This window comes from Bubalus kerabau, chromosome 19 (genome assembly GCF_029407905.1).
Source record: "Bubalus kerabau isolate K-KA32 ecotype Philippines breed swamp buffalo chromosome 19, PCC_UOA_SB_1v2, whole genome shotgun sequence".
NCBI classification, from domain to species: Eukaryota; Metazoa; Chordata; class Mammalia; order Artiodactyla; family Bovidae; genus Bubalus; species Bubalus kerabau.
The window spans coordinates 54399946-54426839 of NC_073642.1; the positions used below are offsets into that span (position 1 = coordinate 54399946).

Genomic DNA, 26894 nt, shown 5'->3' on the forward strand with positions numbered 1-26894 from the left:
TTACAATGAGATAGAGGAATCTATTATACATTTGATAACAACTCAATATATCAGAGAAAATGAGGTCATAGTGTTTTACATAGTTTTAAAAGAGAAAATGAACAATCATGGAGATTAAAATGTAATGAACACACAAAATTAAATGGAGACCTGGTCAATGTTTGAGTCACAACTGACTTTCACTTTGGCCAGATAGTCTTTCTGAAATGAAAAACTGCTATCGATAGAATTAAAAACCAAGGGAAAGCTGAAGGATTTTTGTTCTCTTTAGAGAAAGCACAGTATTTCTTAAAGGATTGGTTCAATTATAATCTCCAGATTTTAATCTGTGTATGTCCAATGGAAAGTACCCAGATAAGCTACATTGTGGTTGCAGAAGGCAATAATAAGTAGTCACATTAGGCTCCTTTGGATAAGATGATTATGTTGTTTATTATAAATACCATAGTTACTGTTGCTGTCTAGATAAAAGCATGAATTATGCATTTAAATTAGATAAAATCTGAATATATGTATATGTATGTTTCCTTTTCTCACTATATATATATATGTATGCTGTTGCTCAGTCACTCAGTCATATCCTACTCTTTTTTACCCCAATGAACTGCAGCCCGCCAGGCTCCTGTGTCCATGGGATTTCCCTGGCAAGAATACTGGAGTGCGCTGCCATTTTCTTCTCCAGTGGACCTTCCTGACCCAGCGATCGAACCCATGTCTCCTGCATTGCAGGATTCTTTATCAGTGAGCCACAGGGAAGCCCAAGCACCACAGTGGTAATAGACCAAGAAAAAAAAAGGCCATGGTGTCAAATAGTGTCATCTCATTATACAATAACTAAACCCATTATGCTTTAATAAATCAAAATTTTAAAAGAACCTTAGACCCCAGGAAAACTCACAGATATTTTCTCTGACATAGTTATAATTTGCATGAGACCAGCAACAAAATTTTTCCTTGTTCACCAGTACAATCCAGTGCCTGTGAAAGTGAATGGCACATTGTGGGCACTTAGTACATATTAATTGAATAAATAGAGATTTCTAGAGATGCTGCCTGCTTCACTCAAGTTGGGTGCACAATGAACTACTCCCATTTCTACTACTTTAAAAGCATATTTAGATGCACTTCTCTTTCTTTAACTTTTAAACACTCCTCTGGGCACAATTGAGAGTACATTCATTGATCCTTGTAGAGAATCCTCAGGTAGGGAGAGATTGCTTTCTAACCTGGACTGCTCAGTCCTACTGATGGAGAAAGGTAAGTAATTTTGAAAATGGGGAGCCAGGCACTTGCATTATCATTTGTATGAAGACTAAATATACTGTCTTTCTCCACCTAAAATATTGCCACTATTTTATGTGGTAATATATAAAATTTCATTAACATTTTAATCACTTAGTGAATGATAACTATAATGTCAACTCCTAAACTTTTTATCTCACAACTTTTCATCTTTGAGATGCTAATATGCTGTAAACTTTCTTATTTCTTCTGTTTTATCTAAAATAAGCACATTTATATTCTGTGAACATTTATTTCAGACTTGTTTCCATTTGTGTTTTAACATTTAAAGTTGAAAGCCAAAGGCAGGATGTTCCCAAATTCATAATCCCTGAGGGATCTTTTGTTCTTGACTGGATTCTGATAAAATTACCACTATGCTATTCAATCTAATTTATTTTCTCCAAAATTTTTCTAAGTGATTATGACATTAATTTAAAGTTTCTTCAATAGATTTTGTCCTAAGTAAATCACAGAAAACTGCATGAGTTTTTACTACCAACTGACCTCCTCCTGAGAAAATGAAAGTACCATGACTCCACTCTCCATTTCCATTGCAACAGGCTGAGAAAGATTCATGTTTAAAATTCAAAGACTGTGGTTGAATTGTATAGAAATACATATGTTTTTTAAAATCCCAGCAGTTGGTTCATCAGTTCAATTTTGTTTGTATCTTTTTTGTATTTTTTTCATCATATACTCCTTGGGAAACAAGGCAAAAATTAATCTCCAAAAACTTTTTTTTATCAAGGGTTTTTACTTCATTTACTGAAATCCTGAAAACTCCAAATAACATCAATAAATGAGTATATGAAATTGGACTAGCTAATTTTTGTTTGCATATGTCTATAATTTTAGTAACAAGTTGGGGAAAAGATAGGATGGGGAACAGAGAGAATTAGAACTTGGTGATTTAAATGCAAGATTAATGGTTATCAGTAGTAATAAAGGACTGCATATAAAATTAAATGAATGAATAAATGAACATGAGACGTTTAAGACTATACTCTTCTTAGCCAGTCCATTCTTCACAAACATTTTTTTAATTAATTTATCATTTTTTAATAACACAAATTTTTAATAACAAAAATCACCATTCAATGAAATACAGTAGAAATAAAATATGACTAAAAATCTATGTTTGAGTTTCTGTTTCATTCTGTCTATAATGTTTATGCCACTGAAAGCAAAACAAATATCTGTTTCTTTATTAATAGCATTATCCCCTTTAACTATCAGCCTAAACATTCTTCCTCTATTTTCTCCTTATAGGAGAAGTATTATATGCTTCATATTCAAAGCTAGGTGAAGCATACTGAAAACACCAACAAATACAGAAAGACAGGATTGGCCATTCTAAAAAGGCAAAAATAAAAACGCAGAAAATCAAAAGTTTAACTTCCTCCTTTTATGTCCTCTATGAGTAATATGCCACTAATAGAATGCAGGAATAAATGAACTTTCTTGGTGTCTTAATTGAGTATTGTCTAGCAGTTCTTTTCATAAGGCTTGTAAAAAATGTTCCCTCTGGTAACTTTAAATTCATTTTTGTAATTAGCATTTAATTGTATCTTTGAAAAGAAACCAGCTTCTTTTTGCCTGCCAACAGCAATTTTCAGCTCAGCAGATAAAAATTAGGTCCTGTGTGTTAAAGCCAACAGGTCTGATGTCAAGACGGGAATACTGCCATCATTTTATCTGGAAAACTAATTTAATTTGTTCTAAATATGATATTTGTTTATTTATGCATTCAAACTCTATTTGTATATACTTTTAACAAAAATATAGATCTTATGCTTAAATGCTAAAGATTAATTGGAAACAATTATTTGCAATACATAGGCAATCTATTCTAAATAATTTTTCTAGCATACTGAATACCTATGTACAAATTTCCTTCAAAATAAAACAGGATATATATTTACTGAATTTTATGTTCTATTCATTGACAAAATCTTCACCTTAAAGTGTTCAAGTGCATTTATTTCATCCTGTTTTATTGCCATAATACTATAACTATGATGACCACAATAAGGTTTAAAAAAACCTTCATTTATTTATTCTTTATAAATTCAATCAAAGTCTGAAAACCTGCTAAATTAAGAATACTCATCTTCAAAATTTGAGATATTCATCAAGTCACCTAACCTTAATACTTTACAGAAAAACTAAAAAAAAAAAAACAAACAGAAAAGAAAGAAAGAAACTGAAAAATTTCCAGATAAATTTTCTAGCTTTTGAAGCATTCTAGATACCTAAGCAATCCAATTACAAATGCTGTGCTCTGTGTTCACCCCTTAGATAGGTGATGGTGTTGTTTAAAACATGACATAAAAGTTGCACATAGAGAGAGAAAAAGATGGCAGAGGAGTAGCTGGATGTGGAGTACGTCTCTCCCCATGGATACATCAGGAATACGCCCTCAGACACAGAAGTGCATGCCGAACACCTGCTGGGAGAGGGCAGGAGTACCTGACCAGGGTAAAAAATATATAGACCCACGCAAAACTTGGTAGGATGAAGGAACTAGGGGGAAAAACAGGAGTGTTAATAGGACTGGACCTGCCCTTCGCGGGTCAGGGAAGTGAAGCAGGGGTCTGATCCCCACATTGGGGCAATTGTCTGAGTCAGAGGAGAAACATTTAAGGCTGAGAGTGAAACAGCTGATCTGTGGTAGCCTAAATGGAATGAGAATCAGACAGTCCTTGCAGCAGCCATACACACCCCAGACAGGGAGGCAGATCCCCTGGGAAACCATACACACCCCAGACAGGGAAGGCGCAGCAGCTGGAAGCTGGAGTTAAGGTATTGTGGAGCAATCCCAGGGTGAGTGCTGCTGTTGACTGTGGAGAGATGGATTAAAGGGATAAGATGGAGCAGATTGTGGTGGGAAATGCTTGTGGAGGAAAGCTGGGCAGCCATGAAAGGAAGGCGATACTGCTGAGTCAGGCATAGGGAATGGAGCCATCATGATAGCCTCTCTCCCCCAACACTCCAGCATCAGCAGCTGAACAATAGAGAGGCTGGCCCGTCAAACTGCCTGAAGCACTGAACTACAGAGTAGAACCCATACAGCGTGCCCCTATACGTGCCTGACAAGCCGAACAACAGAGAAGGACCTGAGGCAAGGGAGCCCTCTAAGTGCCTGAATGGGCAGAGCTATGGAGAAAGACTGGCCAAAGAGGACTTCTGATCACCAGCTACAAGAGGTTTGAAAAAAGACTCTGATAGGGCCATAACTACTGTGGCAGAGGCAGTCCGTGTCCCTGCACACTTGGCGCCACCAGGGTCCCCACAAGCCAAGCAGCTGTGCCACCTTCATTCTCAATTCTCAGTGGGGCAGAGCTGCCAGAGGCAGAAAAAGTCTCATGTCTATGCACGCAGGGTTGCTTCGGTAGTGTCCAACTCTTTGTGACCCTGTAGACTATGGCCTGCCGGGCTTCTCTGTCAGGGAAGGGCTTCTCCAAGCAAGAATACAGGAGTGTATTGGCCAGTACTGGTTGCCATACCCCTCTACATTTCCTGCTGCCCTAGCCGCCAACTCCCCTGAGTACCTAGCGCTGCCAGAACCCCTGTGACCCAAGAAGCTGTACTACCTCCACACCTGGCCCTCACAGGGACAAACCCAAATCCTCCAGGGCAGCCCCAGGAGCAAACCCCAGTGGTTGACCCACATGCAGAGGTGGAAATAAAACTAAAATTGAAGCCCAGGACAGTGTTCCTAAGGAAGAAGACCCAAAACCTTCCTACCAGCTGTACAAGCTGAAGATTAAATCCACATGATCAACTAGGCAGACTCTGTATCTATGGAGTATATAAAAAGTCATTGAGAACTCCCACAAAAGAAAACATACTAATTCTGATAGCTGCAGACATTGGAAGCAAGAACACAAAGGAGTAGGACCAGATTAGAATCTGAGCTGTCCTCACAGCAGGTCCAGAGCTAAGCACAGTGCTGAAGGGCATCCTAGGGAGGTGAGGCAGACTCACTCTCAGCAAGGGAAAGGATTCTGACAGCAGTGACTCAAGAAAAACATTTATTATTCTTATGTTTTGTCTCGTTCTGTAGATTCTTTTGGATTTTTGTCCCTCCGCCCCCCACTTGTAGTTGTCGATTTTATTGACACTATGAAATCTAATTAAGCTTTTGAGCTTCTTTTTCTTCTCTTTTCTTAATCAGTCTGTCACATTTTTTATTGTTATAAACCACTGCCTCTGTGTTGGGCTTTTGCAGTTCTGGAGAATTTTCCATTTTTTTCTCTCTCTTTTTTTAAATTTAACTTTTAATTTTTAAACCTATTATTTTTTCTACATTTATTCCTTTGTTTGCTTTTCCTACTGTTCTTTTCCCCTTGCAGTTAACCTTTAATGTATATAAATCTTCTTTATCTACCTCTGTTTAACTTTGCATATCTATCTTTCCTTTCTTTTCTTTCTTTCCTTTCCTCTCAACATATTTGTGAGTTCTATAATCATTGCTTTATTCCCCTGTTGGCACCTTGCTTTAGTTTTGTTTTCAGTTTGTGCTTTACTTAGTTTTCCTGGCAGATAGAATTTTTGGTTTCCTTTGTTCACCGGGTCAATCTATTGTACTTTATTTTTGTTGAACTGTTTTGATTTTGCTTATGGGTGTATATGTTTATGTGTATATTCCATTATTTTAATTATTATTTGCCTTATTTTGTAACTGCCATTTGTCTGGGGTTCATCATTCGTTTCTCATTTTTGAGTATTTGTTTTAATCTGACTTAATGCCATAATAAACCACTTGTGGAATCTTCATTCCTGACCAGAGATCAAGCCTTGAGCTTAGGGAGTGGGAGCACTGACTCCAAGACCCTAGACTACCAGAGAACTAAGTTAAGGAGTCTCAAATACACTAAGGAAACCACTTGAATACAAGACCAGGCATCACCCAACCACTATTGCACCCTGTACAGGATGCCCCATCTAAATAACAAAACAGAAATACAAACCCAGTCATCAGCAGACAGGATTACCACCTCACTCAGTCTTGCCCATCAGAGGAAAAACAAACAAACAAAAACTCAGCACAAATCTCACCCTATAGGAAGCTTACAAATACCACTGGACCAACCTTAGGAGAGCAGAAACCAAAAGGAAGAAAGACTTCAACCTCGAAGGCTGGGAAAAGGAGACCTCAAACACAGTAAGTTAAAAATAATACTAATAATAATGAAAAGGCATAAAATACTACACAAATGAAGGAAGAAACTAGAAACACAGAAGTCCAAATAAATGAAGAGGAAACAGGGAAACTACCTGAAAAAGAATTCAGAATAATGATGGTAAAGATAAAAAAAAAAAAAAAAAAAAAACCTTGAAAACAAATGGAGAAAATGCAAGAATCAATTAACAAATACTTAAAAGAATTAAAGAGTAAGCATACAGAGACAAACAGCACAATTACTGAAATTAAAAATACTCTAGAAGGTAACAATAGCAGAATATCTAAAGCAGAAGAACGGATCAGTGAGCTGGAAGATAAATGGTGGAAATAACTTCTGAAGAGCAGAATAAAGTAAAAAGAATGAAAAGAACTGAAGATAGTCTCAGAGACCTCTGGGACAATATCAAACACACCAAGATCTGAATTATAGGGATCCCAGAAGAAGAAGAGAAAAATAATGTGTATGAGAAAATTTTTCAAGAGATTAAACTTAAAAATTTCCCCAACATGGAAAAGGAGTCAATCAAGTCCAAGAGGCACAAAGAGTCCCATACAGGATAAACCTATGGAGAAACAGGCCAAGACACATACTAATTAAACTAACAAAGATTAAACACAAAGAAAGAATATTAAAAGCAACAAGGGAGAAGCACCAAGTAACATATAAGGAAAACCCCATGTGTGTAACAGCTGATCTTTCAGCAGAAACTCTGCAGGCCAGAAGGGAATGGCAGGACATATTTAAAGTACTGAAAGGGAAAAATATACAACCAAGATTACTGTACCCAGCAAGGATCTCATTCAAAATTGATGGAGAAATAAAAAGCATTTCAGATAAGCAAAAGTTAAGAGAATTCAGTACCAGCAAACCAGCTTTACAACAAATGTTAAAGGGATTTATATAGTCAAAAAATACAAGAGAAGAAAGAAATCTACAAAATCCACCCCAAACAATTAAGAAAATGGCAATAGGAACATATATATTCATAATTACTTTAAATATAAATGGATTAAATGCTCCAATCAAAAGACACAGACTTAATAATGAGTTCAATGAAATATATAGATAAATACTCATGCTCATTGGGAGAACAAAGGAACACAGAACAAATAATCAGAAAATATAAAAAGAAACCAATTTGGGCTGCAAAATACAGTAATGGAAATAAAAAACACACTATAAATAATTAACAGCATATGAGGTGATACAAAAGAACACATATACAACCTGGAGGAGAGAACAGCGGAAATCACAGGATTACAACAACAATAAGAGAAACAATTTTATGAGGCTAGTTTGAGAGCCCTCCAAGACAACACTGAACATACTAACATTTGCATTATAGGTGTCCTAGAAGGAGAAGAGAGAGGAAAGAGACAGAAAATGTATTAGATAAAATCATGACTGAAAACTTCCTTAACCTGAGAAAGGAAATAGGTATCCAGGGCCAGAAATCAGAGTCCCAAACAAGATGAACCAAAAGAGACCCACACCAAGACACATAATTACAATGGCAAACATTAAAGATAATTTTAAAGGCAGCAAGAAAATAAAAAATCACAGAAAAGTGAATGCCCATAAGACTATTAGCTGATTTTTTTTTCAGCAGAAACTTTGCAGGACCAAAGAACAAGCTATGATATTTTAAAAGAGCTGAAAGAAAAAATCATACAACTAAGGATACTCTACCCACTGAGGTAGAATTCTCAGACAAGCAAAAACTAAGAGTTCATCATCACTGAACCAGTCTTACAAGGAATATTAAAGTATGTTCTTTAAGCAAAAAAGAAAGAACCATAAACAGCAAGAAGGAAAATAAATGAAGAAAAAATGGTAATTATATAGTAAAGTCTTTCCCATTCTGTTGTTTTCCTCTATTTCTTTGCATTGATCTCTGAGGAAGGCTTTCTTATCTCTCCTTGCTATTCTTTGCATTCAGATGCTTATATCTTTCCTTTTCACTTCCCTTGTTTTCACAACTATTTGTAAGGCCTCCCCAGACAGCCATTTTGCTTTTTTGCATTTCTTTTCCATGGTGATGGTCTTGATACCTGTCTCCTGTACAATGTCACGAACCTCCGTCCATAGTTCATCAGGCACTCTATTAGATCTAGTCCCTTAAATCTATTTTTCTCTTCCACTGTATAGTCATAAGGGATTTGATTTAGGTTATACCTGAATGGTCTAGTGGTTTTCCCTACTTTCTTCAATTTCAGTCTGAATTTGGCAATAAGGAGTTCATGATCTGAGCCACAGTCAGCTCCTGGTCTTGTTTTTGCTGACTGTATAGAGCTTCTCCATCTTTGGCTGAAAAGAATATAAACAATCTGATTACAGTGTTGACCATCTGGTGATGTCCATGTGTAGAGGCTCCTCTTGTGTTGTTGGAAGAGGGTGTTTGCTATGACCAGTGCGTTCTCTTGGCAAAACTCTATTAGCCTTTGCCCTGCTTCATTCCATACACCAAGGCATAATTTGCCTGTTAAGTCAAGGTGTTTCTTGACTTCCTACTTTTGCATTCCAGTCCCCTATAGTGAAAAGCACATCTTTTTTGGGTGTTAGTTCTAAAAGGTCTTTTAGGTCTTCATAGAACCATTCAACTTCAGCTTCTTCAGCGTTACTGGTTGGGGCATAGGCTTGGATTACCGTGATACTGAATGGTTTGCCTTGGAAACAAACAGAGATCATTCGGTTTTGAGATTGCATCCAAGTACTGCATTTCGGAATCTTTTGTTGACCATGATGGCTACTCCATTTCTTCTAAGGAATTCCTGCCCACAGTAGTAGATATAATGGTCATCTGAGTTAATTTCACCCATTGCAGTGCATTTTAGTTTGCTGATTCCTGGAATGTCGACATTCACTCTTGCCACCTCCTGTTTGATCACTTCCAATTTGCCTTGATTCATGGACCTGACATTCCAGGTTCCTATGCAATATTGCTCTTTACAGCATCAACCTTGCTTCTATCACCAGTCACATCTACAACTGGGTATTGTTTTTGCTTTGGCTCCATCCCTTCATTCTCTCTGGAGTTATTTCTCCACTGATCTCCAGTAGCATATAGGGCACTTACTGACCTGGGGAGTTCCCATTTCAGTATCCTATCATTTTGCCTTTTCATACTGTTCATGGGGTTCTCAAGGCAAGAATACTGAAGTGGTTTGCCATTCCCTTCTCCAGTGGAGAAAGAGAGGAAAACAACAGAATGAGAAAGACTAGAGAAAATTAGAGATACCTTCAAGAAAATTAGAGATTCCAAGGGAACATTTCATGCAAAGATGGGCTCTATAAAGGACAGAAATGGTATGGACCTAACAGAAGCAGAAGATATTAAGAGGTGGCAAGAATACACAATAGAACTGTACAAAAAAAATCTACACAACCAAGATAATCACGACGGATCACTCACCTAGAGCCAGACATCCTGGAATGTGAAATCAAGTGGGCCTTAGAAAACATCACTAAGAACAAAGCTAGTGGAGGTGATGGAATTCCAGTGGAGCTATTTCAAATCCTGAAAGATGATGCTGTGAAAGTGCTGCACTCAATATGCCAGCAAATTTGGAAAACTCAGCAGTGGCCACAGGACTGGAAAAAGTCTGTTTTCATCCCAATCCCAAAGAAAGGCAATGCCAGAGAATGCTCAAACTACCACACAATTGCACTCATCTCACTAGTAAAGTCATGCTCAAAATTCTCCTGAAGCCAGGCTTCAGCAATACATGAACCGTGAACTTTCTGATGTTCAAGATGGTTTTAGAAAAGGCAGAGGAACCAGAGATCAAATTGCCAACATCCACTGGGTCATGGAAAAAGCAAGAGAGTCCAGAAAAACATCTATTTCTGCTTTATTGACTATGCCAAAGCCTTTGACTGTGTGGATCACATAAACTGTGGAAAATTCTGACAGAGATGGGAATACCAGACCACCTGACCTGCCTCTTGAGAACTTCGTATGCAGGTCAGGAAGCAACAGTTAGAACTGGACATAGAACTACAGACTGGTTCCAAATAGGAAAAGGAGTACGTCAAGGCTGTATACTGTCACCCTGCTTATTTAACTTATATGCAGAGTACATCATGAAAAACGCTGGGCTGGAAGAAGCACAAGCTGGAATCAAGATTGCTGGGAGAAATATCAAAAACCTCAGATATGCAGATGACACCACCCTTATGGCAGAAAGTGAAGAGGAACCAAAAATCCTCTTGATGAAAGTGAAAGAGGAGAGTGAAAAAGTTGGCTTAAAGCTCAACATTCAGAAAACAAATATCATGGCATCCGGTCCCAACACTTCATGGGAAATAGATGGGGAAACAGTGGAAATACTCTCAGACTTTATTTTTTGGGGCTCCATAATCACTGCAGATGGTGATTGCAGCCATGAAATTAAAAGATGCTTATTCCTTGGAAGGAAAGTTATGACCAACCTAGATAGCATATTCAAAAGCAGAGACATTACTATGCCAACAAGGGTCCGTCTAGTCAAGGCTATGGTTTTTCCAGTGGTCATGTATGGATGTGAGAGTTGGACTGTGAAGAAGGCTAAGTGCGGAAGAATTGATGCTTTTGAACTGTGGTGTTGGAGAAGACTCTTGAGATCCCTTGGACTGCAAGGAGATCCAAACAGTCCATTCTAAAGGAGATCAGTCCTGGGTGTTCTTTGGAAGGACTGATGCTAAAGCTGAAACTCGAATACTTTGGCCACCTGATGCAAACAGTTGACTTATTGGAAAGGACTCTGATGCTGGGAGGGATTGGGGGCAGGAGGAGAAGGTGACAACAGAGGATGAGATGGCTGGATGGCATCACTGACTTGATGGACATGAGTTTGAGTGAACGTCAGGAGTTGGTGATGGACAGGGAGGCCTGGGGTGCTACAATTCTTGTCATCGCAAAGAGTCAAACATGACTGGCAACTGAACTGAACTGAACTGATAGTAAAGTCAGTAGATCAAAACTTAAAAAAGCTAATACACAGGGTAAAAGACAAAATCTATAAAATCATCTACAATAAACAGATGAAATACATATATAAAGGTGTAAAATATGACATTAAAAACCTAAAATTTTAGAGGGAAGCATAAAATGTAGACCTATTAGACAGTGTTTCTACTTGGATAGCTATAAATTTAAAACAACCATATAGATATATATATATTAGCTATAGATATATAGGTTAATGCATATAAAGCTCATGATGTGTATGAATCACAAACCAAACTCTGCAATAGATGCCCCTAAAAAACAAGGAGAAAGGACCCAAAAATAACACAAAAGAAAATCAAACTGAAAAATAAGAGACTAGAAGAAAAGAGAAGAATTACAAAAACAACCAGAAAATAAGGAACAAAATTGCAGTATCAATTATCAATTACAAATTGAAATGTCACAAATATAAAAACAAATATCACACATTAATGTACATATGTGGAAATTAGAATGTGACAGATGAAGCTATTTGCAGGGCAGAAATAGAGATGTAGACATAGAGGACATGCAGGCACAGGGTGAGTGGATGAACTGGGAGATTGGGACTGATGTATGTGCACTGCCGTGTGTAAAATGGACACCTAGTGGGAACTTGGAAGTTCAGATCAGTGCTCTGTGATGACCTAGAGGGATGGGACTGGGTGGGGAGGGGAATGGGAGGAAGTTACACAAGGGAGGGGGTGGTGTGTGTGTGTGTGTGTGTGTGTGTGTGTGTGTATGTATATATATATAGCTGATTCACTTCATTGCACAACCGAAACTACCACAACATTGTAAAACTACTATAGCCCAATAAAATGTAAATGAACTGAGTGCTCCAGTCAAAAGACATAGCTATCTATATGCTGCCTATGAGAGAGAGCATCAGAGTTAAAAAACACAGAGACTAAAAATGAGGGTATAAAAAAGGGTATTGCATACAAGTGCAAATGAAAATAAAGCTGGGGTAAAAATACTTATATCAGACAAAACAGACTTTAAAACAAAGTCTACAACAAAAGATAAAGAGTATTATAGAATGATAAAGTGATCCAAAGAAAGGATGTAACATAACCCTAATAAAGGAGTACATAAATATATAAAGCAAATATTAATAGATATTATGGGAGAAATAGACAACAATGAAATAATAGTAAGGGACTAATACCCCACTTACATCAATGTATAGATCATCAAGACAGAAAATTAATAAGGAACCAGTGGCCTTACACACACACATGCACACACACAGATGAATATATTTATATATACACACACACACATGCACACATACACATATATATAAAACATTCCATCCAAAAGCAGCAGAATACACATTCTTTTCAAGTATATATAGAACATTCTCCAGAATAGATCATATGCTAGGCCACAAAACACGTCTCAACAAATCTAAGAAAACTGAATTCATATAAAGCATATTTTCTGATCAGAATGATATGAAACTAGAGATCAATTAAAGGAAGAAAATTGCAAAATACACCAATACATGATAACTAAACAACATGCTTCTAAAAACTAATGAGTCAACAATGAAATCAAAGAGAAAAAAAAAATGGGGACAAATGAAAATATAAGCATATCTATCCAAAATCTATGAACACAGTAAAAAAAGAGTTCTAAAGAGTGAAGTTATAGTGAAACAGGCCTACCTCAAGAAAGAAAATATCAAATAACCCAACTTTCTACCTAAAGGAATTAGAAAAAGAACAAAGCCCAAACTTAACAGAAGAAATAAAGTAATAAAGATCAAAGCAGAAATAAAAGAGATCAAAGAAATAGTTTAAAAAAAATCAGTGACCCTAAGATCTGTTTTTCCAAAAAAAAATTTTTTAAGTTGATAAACCATATTCTGACTTACCAAGGGGAAAAGAGAATTTAAATAAATAAATTTAGAAATGGAAAAAGAGAAATTATAACCAATTTCAAAGAAATACAAATAATCATAAGATAACACTATTAACAATTATATACTAACAAATTGGACAATCTAGAATGAGTAAATTCCTAGAAACATATAATTTCCAAGACTGATTCGGGAAGAAAAAAAATCTGAACAGACTGCCAATAGGAATGAAACTGAATCAGTAGTTAAAAAAACTCCCAACAGTAAAATCACAGGACCAGATTGCTGCACAGAGGAATTCTACCAAATATATAAAAGAGTGAATACCCATCATTCTCAACTTACTCCAAAAAATTAAAGGTAAGGGAACACTTACAACTCACTCCATCATTACCAAAATCAAACAAACATACTAAGAAAGAAAATATATGCCAATATCAGTGATGAACATACATGCAAAAATCCTCAACAAAATATTAGTAAATCAAGTGCTATAATACATTCAAAGGATCATACTTTATACAAGAGGGATTTATTCTAGAGATGCAAAGAAGGTTCAACATTTGCAAGTCAAGCAACATTTTACACCACATTAACAAAGTATAGAACAAAAACCACATAATCTCAATAGATGCAGCAAAAGCATTTGACAAAACTGAACATCCATTTGTGATAAAAATTCTGAAGAAATTTTCTATAGAGGAAAGCACACCTCAACATAATAAAGGCCATTTATGACAAACCCAAGGGTAACATCATAGTCAGTGATGAAAAACTGAACACTTTCCCTCTAAGATCAGAAACAATACAAGGATGCCTACTCTTGCCACTTATATTTAGCATGGTATTATAAGTTCTAGCCACAATAATCAGACAATTCAAAAAAAAAAGGCATATAAATTGGAAGGGAAGAAGTAAAATTGTCACTAGGTACAAATGGCATGGTACTAAATATAGAAAATACTAAAAACCCTAAAAAAATCTATTATAATAAGTGAATTCAGTAAAATTGTAGGATACAAAATTAATATACAAAATCTGTTGCATTTCTATATATGAATAATGAACCATCAGAAGGAGAAATTTTTAAAATGTTATTTACAATTGCATCACAAATAGTAAAATATCTAGGAATAAATCTAACAGGTAAAAGAGGTGTAATCTGAAAACTGTAAAACACCGATGAAGGAAGTTAAACATTCTAGTAAACGGAAAGATAAACCATGTTCATGGATTTGAATATTAATATTATTAAAATGTCCATACAACCCAAACCAAACTACAGATTTAATGAAAACTCTATCAAAATACAATGACATTTTTCACAGAACTAGAATAATCCTAGAATTTTTATGCAATGGTAAAATGCTCTGAATAACCAAAGCAATATTAAAAAAGAATAAAGGTGGAGATACAATGCTCCCTGACTTCAGACTATAATACAAAGCTATAATAATCAAAACAGTGTGAAACTGCCACAAAAACAGATACACAGATCAACAGAATGGAAGAGAGCCAAGAAATAAATCCATGCACATATTTTCAATTAATCTATAACAAAGAAAGCAAGGATATAGAAGGCAAAATGACAGTCTCTTCAAAAAGTGATGCTGAGAATCTAAACAGCTAGAAGTAAAAGAATTAAACTAGAACATTTTTTTCACACCATTCGTAAAATAATCTTAAAATAGATTAAAAATATTGATTTTAAAACCTAAAACCATAGAATCACTAAAAGAATACATAGGCAGTACCCTCTTGGACAACAGTCTAACAAATATACTTTTTTGGGTCTGTTTCCTTCCTCAGGCAAGGGCAACAAAAATAGAAAGGCAATCAAAAATGATCTAATCAAACTAAAAAGCTTTTGCACAACATAGAAGGTCATCATCAAAAGAAAAAGGCAACCTACTGAATGGGGGAAAATGTTTTTAAATGGTTTATTATCCAAAATTTATAAAGAATTCATACAATCCAGTATTAAAAAAAAAAAACACAATTCAATTAAATAATGGGCAGAGGATTTGAACATTTTTCTAAGACAAACAGATGGCCAGAGGTAAATGAAAAGGTGTTCCGCCCCTAATCATGATGGACTGCTACTCCTAAGTCACTTCAGTCGTGTCCGACTCTGTGCAACCCCATAGATGGCAGCCCACCAGGCCCCCCCCCCCCCGTCCCTGGGATTCTCCAGGCAAGAACACTGGAGTGGGTTGCCATTTCCTTCTCCAATGCATGAAAGTGAAAAGTGAAAGTGAAGTCGCTCAGTCGTGTCCAACTCTTCGCGACCCCATGGACTGCAGCCTACCAGGCTCCTCATGGACATGTACATCAAACCTACAATGAGATATTACTTCAAACTCTTTTTTATATGCATTCAAAAACTCTGCAAGAATATAAATTGCATTAACAGTTACTTATGAGAGAGAACTTTTACTAGCTAAAACATAAATATTCATGATGTTTAAAAATTTTACTATGAGCTTGTATATTTTCATATAGGCATTATGTTTAAAAATGAAATAATTCAGAATTAAGTGCAAGAAAGGAGGATTAATTTCACTCAGGAAATGGACTAACGTCTATAGAAAAAGTAAAAGGAGACTTTGTGACAGACAGGGACAATGACAAAACAATGAAACAGATACTAAAAAGACTCAGATTAACAGTGCACATAATAGTTTTTAGAAAACTTTTCCAGGAAATATACAGGGTGTTACTATTTAACCATTTGGAATTTGGAATTGAAAATTTGTAGTCCTATGTAGGATACCACAAGCTTGGTGCTGAGTTATATTTAAAATTTTAATTAAATGTTTTTAATCTAAGAGAGGGTGTGATTTAAAGAAATCCTGAGATAAGTTCTGAGTTTTCTTAATGTGAATATGTCTGTTATTTAAAATAGACTATTTCTATAACTTAAGGCAAGAATTTCCTAAATTGTGCTCTGAATAAATTTAGTGCATACCATGAAAATAATTAATGCTGATGCTATGTTTTTCAGCCAAAATTTATACTAGAAAAACATGTGAAAAAGCAATTAAACAAGTATTATTTTAATTGTGAAATAATCTTCCTTTTAGAAACAGCTGAAATAATCCCTGGAGGGATATTTGCTTTGTGTTATGAGATAAGGGTAACATTTACCAATTGACTTCTATGCTCATGTTGGCACAGCTTGAAATTGCCTACACAAAATCTGTTCTCCTTGCTTTCCTTGCCAGTAGAAACCTGGCTTTGTTAAGGTGCCCAAAGCTCAGCTACAACTGATTCTCAACTCCTCTGCAGCTAGCAATGAAACAGTAACAGAGCTTGGATCAGTGAGGTGCAAGGGAATGTCCACTAAGTAAGCTTCAAAAAAGATGTTTTCCTGGTATAAAGCAAAGACTTAGCTGGTTTGTACTTTTTGCTTTTGTTCTTCTTTGCTCCTGCCTGAGACACAGATAAGATATCTGTAGCAGCCAGCCTGTGACCATATGGGAAAAGTCAAATGCTAAGAATGGTAGCCGAAGGAGTCAGACAAGGTTAGGGTCCTTGATATCATAACATTGCTACATCAATGATGGTCTGGTCACCTTCAAATTTCTTATTATAGGAAAAAGCTATTAATCTATTGCTGTCAGATTTCTGTTCAGTTCAGTCGCTCAGTCGTGTCCAACTCTTTGCGACCCCATGAATCGCAGCACGCCAGGCCTCCCTGTCCATCACCAACTCCCTGAGTTCACTCAGACTCACATCCATCGAGTCAGTGATGCCATCCAGCCATCTCATCCTCTGTCGTCCCCTTCTCCTCCTGCCCCCAATCCCTCCCAGCATCAGTCTTTTCCAATGAGTCAACTCTTCACATGAGGTGGCCAATGTACTGGAGTTTCAGCTTTAGCATCATTCCTTCCAAAGAAATCCCAGGGCTGATCTCCTTCAGAATGGACTGGTTGGATCTCCTTGCAGTCCAAGGGACTCTCAAGAGTCTTCTCCAACACCACAGTTCAAAAGCATCAATTCTTCAGCGCTCAGCCTTCTTCACAGTCCAACTCTCACATCCATACATGACCACTGGAAAAACCATAGCCTTGACTAGACAGACCCTTGTTGGCAAAGTAATGTCTCTGCTTTTGAATATGCTATCTAGGTCGGTCATAACTTTCCTTCCAAGGAGTAAACACCTTTTAATTTCATGGCTGCAGTCCCAATCTGCACTGATTTTAGAGCCCCCAAAAAATAAAGTCTGACACTGTTTCCACTGTTTCCCCATCTATTTCCCATGAAGTGATGGGACCGGATGCCATGATCTTCGTTTTCTGAATGTTGAGCTTTAAGGCAACTTTTCACTCTCCTCTTTCACCTTCATCAAGAGGATTTTGAGTTCCTCTTCACTTTCTGCCATAAGGGTGGTGTCATCTGCATATCTGAGGTTATTGATATTTCTCCCGGCAATCTTGATTCCAGCTTGTGCTTCTTCCAGCCCAGTGTTTCTCGTGATGTACTCTGCATAGAAGTTAAATAGGCAGGGTGTACTCTTTTTCCTATTTGGAACCAGTCTGTTATTCCATGTCCAGTTCTGACTTTTGCTTTCTGGCCCGCATACAGGTTTCTCAAGAGGCAGGTCAGGTGGTCTGGTATTCCCATCTCTGTCAGAATTTTCCACAGTTTATTGTGATCCACACAGTCAAAGGCTTTGGCATAGTCAATAAAGCAGAAATAGATGTTTTTCTGGAACTCTCTTGCTTTTTTGATGATCCAGCAGATGTTGACAATTTCATCACTGGTTCCTCTGCCTTTTCTAAAACCAAACTACAAAAAAGATCTTCACGGCCAAGATAATCACGATGGTGTGATCACTCACTAGAGCCAGACATCCTGGAATGTGAAGTCAAGTGGGCCTTAGAAAGCATCACTATGAACAAAGCTAGCAGAGGTGATGGAATTCCAGTTGAGCTCTTTCAAATCCTGAAAGATGATGCTGTGAAAGTGCTGCACTCAATATGCCAGCAAATTTGGAAAAACTCAGCAGTGGCCACAGGACTGGAAAAGGCAAGTTTTCATTCCAATCCCAAAGAAAGGCAATGCCAAAGAATGCTCAAACTACTGCACAGTTGCACTCATCTCACACGCTGGTAAAGTAATGCTCAAAATTCTCCAAGCCAGGCTTCAGCAATAAGTGAACTGTGAACTTCCAGATGTTCAAGCTGGTTTTAAAAAAGGCAGAGGAACCAGAGATCAAATTGCCAACATCTGCTGGATCACTGAAAAAGCAAGAGAGTTCCAGAAAAACATCTATTTCTGCTTTATTGACTATGCCAAAGCCTTTGACTGTGTGGATCACAATAAACTGGAAAATTCTGAAAGAGATGGGAATACCAGACCACCTGATCTGCCTCTTGAGAAATTCGTATGCAGGTCAGGAAGCAACAGTTAGAACTGGACATGGAACAACAGAATGGTTCCAAATAGGAAAAGGAGTTTGTCAAGGCTGTATATTGTCACTCTGCTTATTTAACTTATATGCAGAGTACATCATGAGAAACGCTGGACTGGAAGAAACACAAGCTGGAATCAAGATTGCCGGGAGAAATATCAATAACCTCAGATATGCAGATGACACCACCCTTATGGCAGAAGGTAAAGATGAACTCAAAAGCCTCTTGATGAAAGTGAAAGTGGAGAGTGAAAAAGTTGGCTTAAAGCTCAACATTTGGAAAATGAAGATCATGGCATCCGGTGCCACCACTTCATGGGAAATAGATGGGGAAAGGGTGGAAACAGTGTCAGACTTTATTTTTCTGGGCTCCAAAATCACTGCAGATGGTGACTGCAGCCACGAAATTAAAAGGCGATTACTCCTTGGAAGGAAAGTTATGACCAACCTAGATAGCATATTCAAAAGCAGAGACATTACTTTGCCAACAAAGGTTCGTCTAGTCAAGGCTATGGTTTTTCCTGTGGTCATGTAGGATGTGAGAGTTGGACTGTGAAGAAGGCTGAGCGCTGAAGAATTGATGCTTTTGAACTGTGGTGTTGGAGAAGACTCTTGAGAGTCCCTTGGACTGCAAGGAGATCCAACCAGTCCATTCTGAAGGAGATCAGCCCTGGGATTTCTTTGGAAGGAATGATGCTGAAGCTGAAACTCCAGTACCTTGGCCACCTCATGCGAAGAGTTGACTCATTGGAAAAGACTCTGATGCTGGGAGGGATTGGGGGCAGGAGGAGAAGGGGACGACAGAGGATGAGATGGCTGGATGGCATCACTGACTCGATGGACGTGAGTCTGAGTGAACTCCAGGAGTTGGTGATGGACAGGGAGGCCTGGCGTGCTGCGATTCATGGGGTCGCAAAGAGTCGGACACGACTGAGTGACTGATCTGATCTGATATTATATTAAGTAATGTGTATTCAAAATTAAGCAATTTTACAACACTAAAATAATTTATCTGTAGTCTTGCTCTTATCTGTCTTAATGTAAATGTTATATTTATACTAAAGTTAGGAATGTTAAATTTATACTTGTTAACTCAGTATAACTGAGATCTAGAGTCTGCACTCTTATAGGTCATTCATTACTGTAAGTTCAATGAGAAGTTAGTCATTTTAAAATATTCCAAAATTATTCTTGATATTTTTATCTATAATCTTAATAATCCATTCTTGAGAACACTTAATCTGCTTATCCAAGAGAGTGAAAAAGTGTCATTTGGTTCTATTTACCTCAAAAGGAGGAGACAGATTAAAAAGAGAGAAAGAAATGAGCATAATTATATCATCTCTGAGATTGTGAACTGGATTTAGGAACTATAATTGAAAAACCTACTTTATATACTTGTCATCACATTGTAGAAGAAAAATATGATAATATCAACTGGAATTTAGATAAGTCTCTTAAAGGACGGGTTGTTATTCTTTATCAATCAGGATTCAGCATTTAGTTTTTAAAGAAATGTCCCAAAGGATTTTATTTCTAGATTTGATCTCCAAAAGTGATGGTACTGGAAAATTTCTGAAAAAGCCTGGCATTTTTGCCTACCTTTTTGATTAAATCAGGAGTAAAAAGGTAAATGCCTTATCAAGGTTCATTATTTTTGTGACATTTTTACCAATAATATATATATATATATATATATATATATATATCTCCACCAAATTCCAGTGTGGCCATTTTTATTTAAAATCTACACTTATATTAAAAATACACACTGATTACAAAGTAGTTTTTCATGTGGCACACATCAACAGAAGGTCACAATTTATTGATGTGCCATGAGGGCAATACCCCAAACAAAGATTTCCATCTGGTCTCATGGCACTTAACATGTGCAGCTAACAAATCTCAAGGCAAGACTGTTTTTATAAATACAAGCTCTAAAAGAACATCTTGTATGGAGCCTTAAAATGCAGCTCAATATCAAAAGAATAAGATTAAAGTGAGCCCCACTGGGACTGCTAGCTTCTGCTGATTATCAGCTGTCAAGGCAGCAAACTTCAGGATTGTATATTGCTTCTTGTCTTTAAAAAAAACTTACTAGTTTGAGAAAGAACATATGTTTTTTTTTTACCTTTGTTCTGGCACAAAAGGCCTATTCTAAGTGTATTCTCCATTCACTACTATTTACAGTCCTCGGGGAAACAAAATTTTGAAGTAGAATGAAAGGATTCTGTTACGTCCACTTCAGTGTTCCCTTACCTAGGGCAGCTTATTGGGTGACCTGCCTACTATCCTCCCTTAAATTCAACTCACCTCCATGCTATCTTAAATTCCTTATAATCTTAGCATTCTAAACCAATGCACTAGGAAAATTGAAAAGAAATATGTCCTCCAAATGATTTGTTTGCTTCCAAGCTAGAATATCAACATTTTTAAAAATCAAGTTCTAATGAGGTGGATGAAACTGGAGCCTATTATACCGAGTGAAGTAAGCCAGAAAGAAAAACACCAATACAGTATACTAATGCATATATATGGAATTTAGAAAGATGGTAACAATAACCCTGTATACAAGACAGCAAAAGAGACACTGATGTATAGAACAGTCTTCTGGACTCTGTGGGAGAGGGAGAGGGTGGGATGATTTGGGAGAATGGCATTGAAACATGTATAATGTCATATATGAAATGAGTCACCAGTCCAGGTTCGATGCATGATACTGGATGCTTGGGGCTGGTGCACTGGGATGACCCAGAGGGATGGTACGGGGAGGGAAGAGGGAGAGGGTTCAGGATGGAGGACACGTGTATACCTGTGGTGGATTCATGTTGATATATGGCAAAACCAATATAATATTGTAAAGTTAAAAAATAAAATAAAATAAAGGAAAAAAAATAAAATAAAAATCAACTATTAAGAATACAATACTTTACATGGTTAGTCTAGAATGTGAATAAGTGATGAACATAACTGTTGTTGCATTTTAGTTTATTTTATGTAAAAATACACTTGGCCTTTTTGATAATTCTAATAGCTCAGTCCTTATTACCATCACAAATTAGCACTCATCAATATGTATGGTTATGCACTGTACATTGCTGAATATAAAAGTGCTTATCAATAATATCTTAATAAAATGCATCATTTCAAAGTAAAACATCTCCTGCCTCATGTGATAATCTTGCCTCAGATAAGTTTTTTAACTGATGAATTATAATCTATGAATATGTATAATCTACATATTAGTGTAATAGAAGTAACACTGTTGCCTCTTTTATAGGGCATATTAAAGTTAATTTTACATTTCTGAGATTGTAGTATTACAACAGAATGCCTAAGATCAGATAGAAAGGTCTAATATGGTATTTGAGGGAGGAATCACTGAAGACATTAGCCTCATAGCATGTCTAAAGCCACCTCATTCTCTTCTTTTCTTTGTCAATACACTAGTTGTCTTTTACTTGGTTAACATCTATGTTCTGCACTTCCTAACATCATACACAAAAATAAACTCAAAATGGATTAATGACATAAATGTAAGACCAGAAACTATAAAACTCCTAGAGGAAAACATAGGCAGAACACCCCCTGACATAAATCACAGCAAGATCCTCAATGACCCACCTCCCAGAGTAATGGAAATAAAAACAGAAATTTAAAAAATGGGACCTAAGTAAACCTAAAAGTTTTTACACAACAAAGAAAACTATAAGCAAGGTGAAAAGACAACCCTCAAAATGGGAGAAAATAATAGCAAATGAAACAACTGACAGAGAATTAATCTCCAAAATATGCAAGCAGCACATGTAGCTCAATACCAGAAAAATGAACAACCCAATAAAAAGTGGGCAAAAGACCTAAAGAGACATTTCTCCTAAGAAGACATACAGACGGCTAATAAACACATGAAAAGATGCTCAACATCACTCATTATCAGAGAAATGCAAATCAAAACCACTATGAGGTACCATTTCACAGCAGTCAGAATGGCTGCGATCCAAAAGTCTACAAGCAATAAATGCTGGAGAGGGTGTGGAGAAAAGGGATCCCTCTTTCACTCTTGGTGGGAATGCAAACTGGGACAGCCTCTATGGAGAACAGTGTGGAGATTTCTTAAAAAACTGGGAATAGACCTGTCATATGACCCAGCAATCCCACTGCTGGGCATACACACTGAAGAAACCAGAATTGAAAGAGAAACATGTACCCCAATGTTCATTGCAGCACTATTTACAATAGCTAGAACATGGAAGCAACCTAGATGTCCATTGAAAGATGAATGGTTAAGGAAGTTATGGTACATATACATGATGGAATATTATTCAGCTATAAAAAGGAATGCATTTGAGTCAGTTCTAATGAGGTGGATAAACCTGGAGCCAATTATACAGAAATGAAGTCAGAAAGAGAAAGACAAATACTGTATATTAAAGCATATACATGGAATATAAAAAGATGCTACTGATGATCCTACATGAAGGAAGCAAAGGAGACACAGATGGAAAGAACAGACTTTTGGACTCAGTGAGAGAAGGCAAGGGTGGGATGATTTGAGAGAACATCATTGAAACATGTACATCACCATAAGTAAAATAGATGACCAGTGCAAGTTTGATGCATGAAGCAGGGCAGGAAAGCCAGTGCTCTGGGACATCCCAGAGCAATAGGGTAGGGAGGGATGTGGAGAGGGGTTCAGGATGGGGGTGGAGGGGCCACAATACACTTGTGGCAGATTCATGTTGATATACTGCAAAAACCATCACAATATTGTAAAGTAATTATCCTCCAAATAAAATAAATTACTTTAAAAAATCTATGCTCTGTTAAAATGCTCTTTTACAGCTCCTGAATGGCCATCTTTAACAGTCAGTAAATTCCATTCAGCTAGTCTTATTACAACAGAGAACACAGCTCAAGTTTATATCCTTTTAGATCAATATTTTTGTTTTATGTTTCTTTGCTATTCACACATTTCTATAAAAATTCCTGAAAAAGTATCTGGGATTCCAACTACTTGCTTTACCAAGGAAGCATGAAAGATTTTGCTTCATGTTATGTGTCTTTTCTTTTGGTCCATAAAAGAAAACACATGTGAAATTGGAGAAAGCCACAAGTGGTAATGAGATTAGATTGCAAAACTATTATTTTTACATTTATATAAAATGCATAATATTTTTATTGAGTAGGTGATTTTTAAAATACATATGTACTCTTTCCATTGGAAACAGTAGATAGACCTAAAAATTCTCATCTTTATTAAAAAACCCTAATGTGTAAAAGCAAATCCTCATTAGTATTCATATTTCTAAAAACTGAAGTGTGAAAATACATCAGTAATGCTCCAGCAGTCTCTTTTATTCATTAGCTTTAAGAAAAATTATTTCATTAACAAAGATATCTTTCAAATGAAAAAGCTAGAGAAATTACCTTGATTCTTCTCCTAGAACTCTTACTGATAAGGTTACAACATAACTCCTAGATAATAAGTTTACAGCTATTATAAAATTCAATGAACTATGCAAGTAAAATAAACCAACTATGAATTTAGGCTACATAAGGGCTAGGGGTTTTCCCAAGGTCTACTTCCTTGAAAACTAATGAAAAGCTTAAAAAATTAACTGAGAAGTGGAAAGTGAAAATATTAGTCACTCAGTCATGTCCGACTCTTTGCAACCCCATGGACTATAGTCCACCAAACTCCTCTGTCCATGAAATTCTCCAGGCAAGAATACTGGAGTGGGTTGCCATTCCCTTCTCCACGGGGTCAATCCAGGGATGGAACCTGGGACTCCTGTATTGGAGTCAGATTCTTCACTGTTTGAGCCACCAGGAAAGCCTCCCTCTCCCTACCTCCCCACAAAAAAAATAATCCTAATTCTGATTTTATTGCTATAATTTGAATGGAACATACACAAACACTAATATATTTATAAAACACTTTAGAGTTTTTACTGAATATACTGAAGTAATCTTTATACTTTAATCATGAAGAAGTTTTGATTTTTTTACCTTTTATTTTTTTTTAATTTTATTTTATTTTTAAATGTTACATAATTGTATTAGTTTTGCCAAATATCAAAATGAATCCACCACAGGTATACATGTGTTCCCCATCCCGAACCCTCCTCCCTCCTCCCTCCCCATTCCATCCCTCTGGGTCGTCCCAGTGCACCAGCCCCAAGCATCCAGTATTGTGCATCGAACCTGGACTGGCAACTCGTTTCATACATGATATTTTACATGTTTCAATGCCATTCTCCCAAATCTTCCCACCCTCTCCCTCTCCCACAGAGTCCATAAGACTGTTCTATACATCAGTGTCTCTTTTGCTGTCTCGTACACAGGGTTATTGTTACCATCTTTCTAAATTCCATATATATGCGTTAGTATACTGTATTGGTGTTTTTCTTTCTGGCTTACTTCACTCGGTATAATAGGGTCCAGTTTCATCCACCTCATTAGAACTGATTCAAATGTATTCTTTTTAATGGCTGAGTAATACTCCATTGTGTATATGTACCACAGCTTTCTTATACATTCATCTGCTGGTGGACATCTAGGTTGCTTCCATGTCCTGGCTATTATAAACAGTGCTGCCATGAACATTGGGGTACATGTGTCTCTTTCCCTTCTGGTTTCCTCAGTGTGTATGCCCAGCAGTGGGATTGCTGGATCATAAGGCAGTTCTATTTCCAGTTTTTTAAGGAATCTCCACACTGTTCTCCATAGTGGCTGTACTAGTTTGCATTCCCACCAACAGTGTAAGAGGGTTCCCTTTTCTCCACACCCTCTCCAGCATTTATTACTTGTAGACTTTTGGATCGCAGCCATTCTGACTGGTGTGAAATGGTACCTCATAGTGGTTTTGATTTGCATTTCTCTGATAATGAGTGATGTTGAGCATCTTTTCATGTGTTTGTTAGCCATCTGTATGTCTTCTTTGGAGAAATGTCTATTTAGTTCTTTGGCCCATTTTTTGATTGGGTCATTTATTTTTCTGGAGTTGAGCTGTAGGAGTTGCTTGTATAGTCTCGAAATTAGTTGTTTGTCAGTTGCTTCATTTGCTATTATCTTCTCCCATTCTGAAGGCTGTCTTTTCACCTTGCTAATAGTTTCCTTTGATGTGCAGAAGCTTTTAAGGTTAATTAGGTCCCATTTGTTTATTTTTGCTTTTATTTCCAATATTCTGGGAGGTGGGTCATAGAGGATCCTACTGTGATGTATGTCAGAGAGTGTTTTGCCTATGTTCTCCTCTAGGAGTTTTATAGTTTCTGGTCTTATGTTTAGATCTTTAATCCATTTTGAGTTTATTTTTGTGTATGGTGTTAGAAAGTGTTCTAGTTTCATTCTTTTACAAGTGGTTGACCAGTTTTCCCAGCACCACTTGTTAAGGAGATTGTCTTTAATCCATTGTATATTCTTGCCTCCTTTGTCAAAGATATGGTATCCATATGTGCGTGGATTTATCTCTGGGCTATTTTGTTCCATTGATCTATATTTCTGTCTTTGTGCCAGTACCATACTGTCTTGATAACTGTGGCTTTGTAGTAGAGCCTGAAGTCAAGTAGGTTGATTCCTCCAGTTCCATTCCTCTTTCTCAAGATCGCTTTGGCTATTCGAGGTTTTTTGTATTTCCATACAAATTGTGAAATTATTTGTTCTAGCTCTGTGAAGAATACTGTTGGTAGCTTGATAGGGATTGCATTGAATCTATAAATTGCTTTGGGTAGTATACTCATTTTCACTATATTGATTCTTCCAATCCATGAACATGGTATATTTCTCCATCTGTTAGTGTCCTCTTTGATTTCTTTCACCAGTGTTTTATAGTTTTCTATATATAGGTCTTTAGTTTCTTTAGGTAGATATATTCCTAAGTATTTTATTCTTTCCGTTGCAATGGTGAATGGAATTGTTTCCTTAATTTCTCTTTCTGTTTTCTCATTATTAGTGTATAGGAATGCAAGGGATTTCTGGGTGTTGATTTTATATCCTGCAACTTTACTATAGTCATTGATTAGTTCTACCACCCAGGTACTAATGCCACACTTCACATTCTTATAGGCCATTATAATCAAACTGTAACTAGTTCTGTAATCAGCATTTTGTGAATAAATCACATATACCAATCCAGGACAATACATTTTACACAACACATATATGCATATA

At 36.7% G+C, this 26894-nt stretch overlaps 1 protein-coding gene across 46 annotated transcripts in view; it reads right to left on the bottom strand.

Annotated features, from left to right (window-relative positions):
• LOC129633627 (craniofacial development protein 2-like) overlaps positions 1 to 26894 on the bottom strand; it is a 472452-nt gene that overhangs the window by 127182 nt on the left and 318376 nt on the right. For 4 of the 46 annotated variants that reach the window (XR_008705189.1, XR_008705187.1, XR_008705185.1 and 1 more), the window contains exon 3: positions 899 to 978. The exons of the other annotated variants lie outside the window; for them this stretch is intronic. The gene's annotated coding sequence lies outside the window, so the exon portion shown is untranslated. The remainder of the gene's footprint in view (positions 1 to 898; positions 979 to 26894) is intronic. 46 annotated transcript variants of the gene reach the window in all.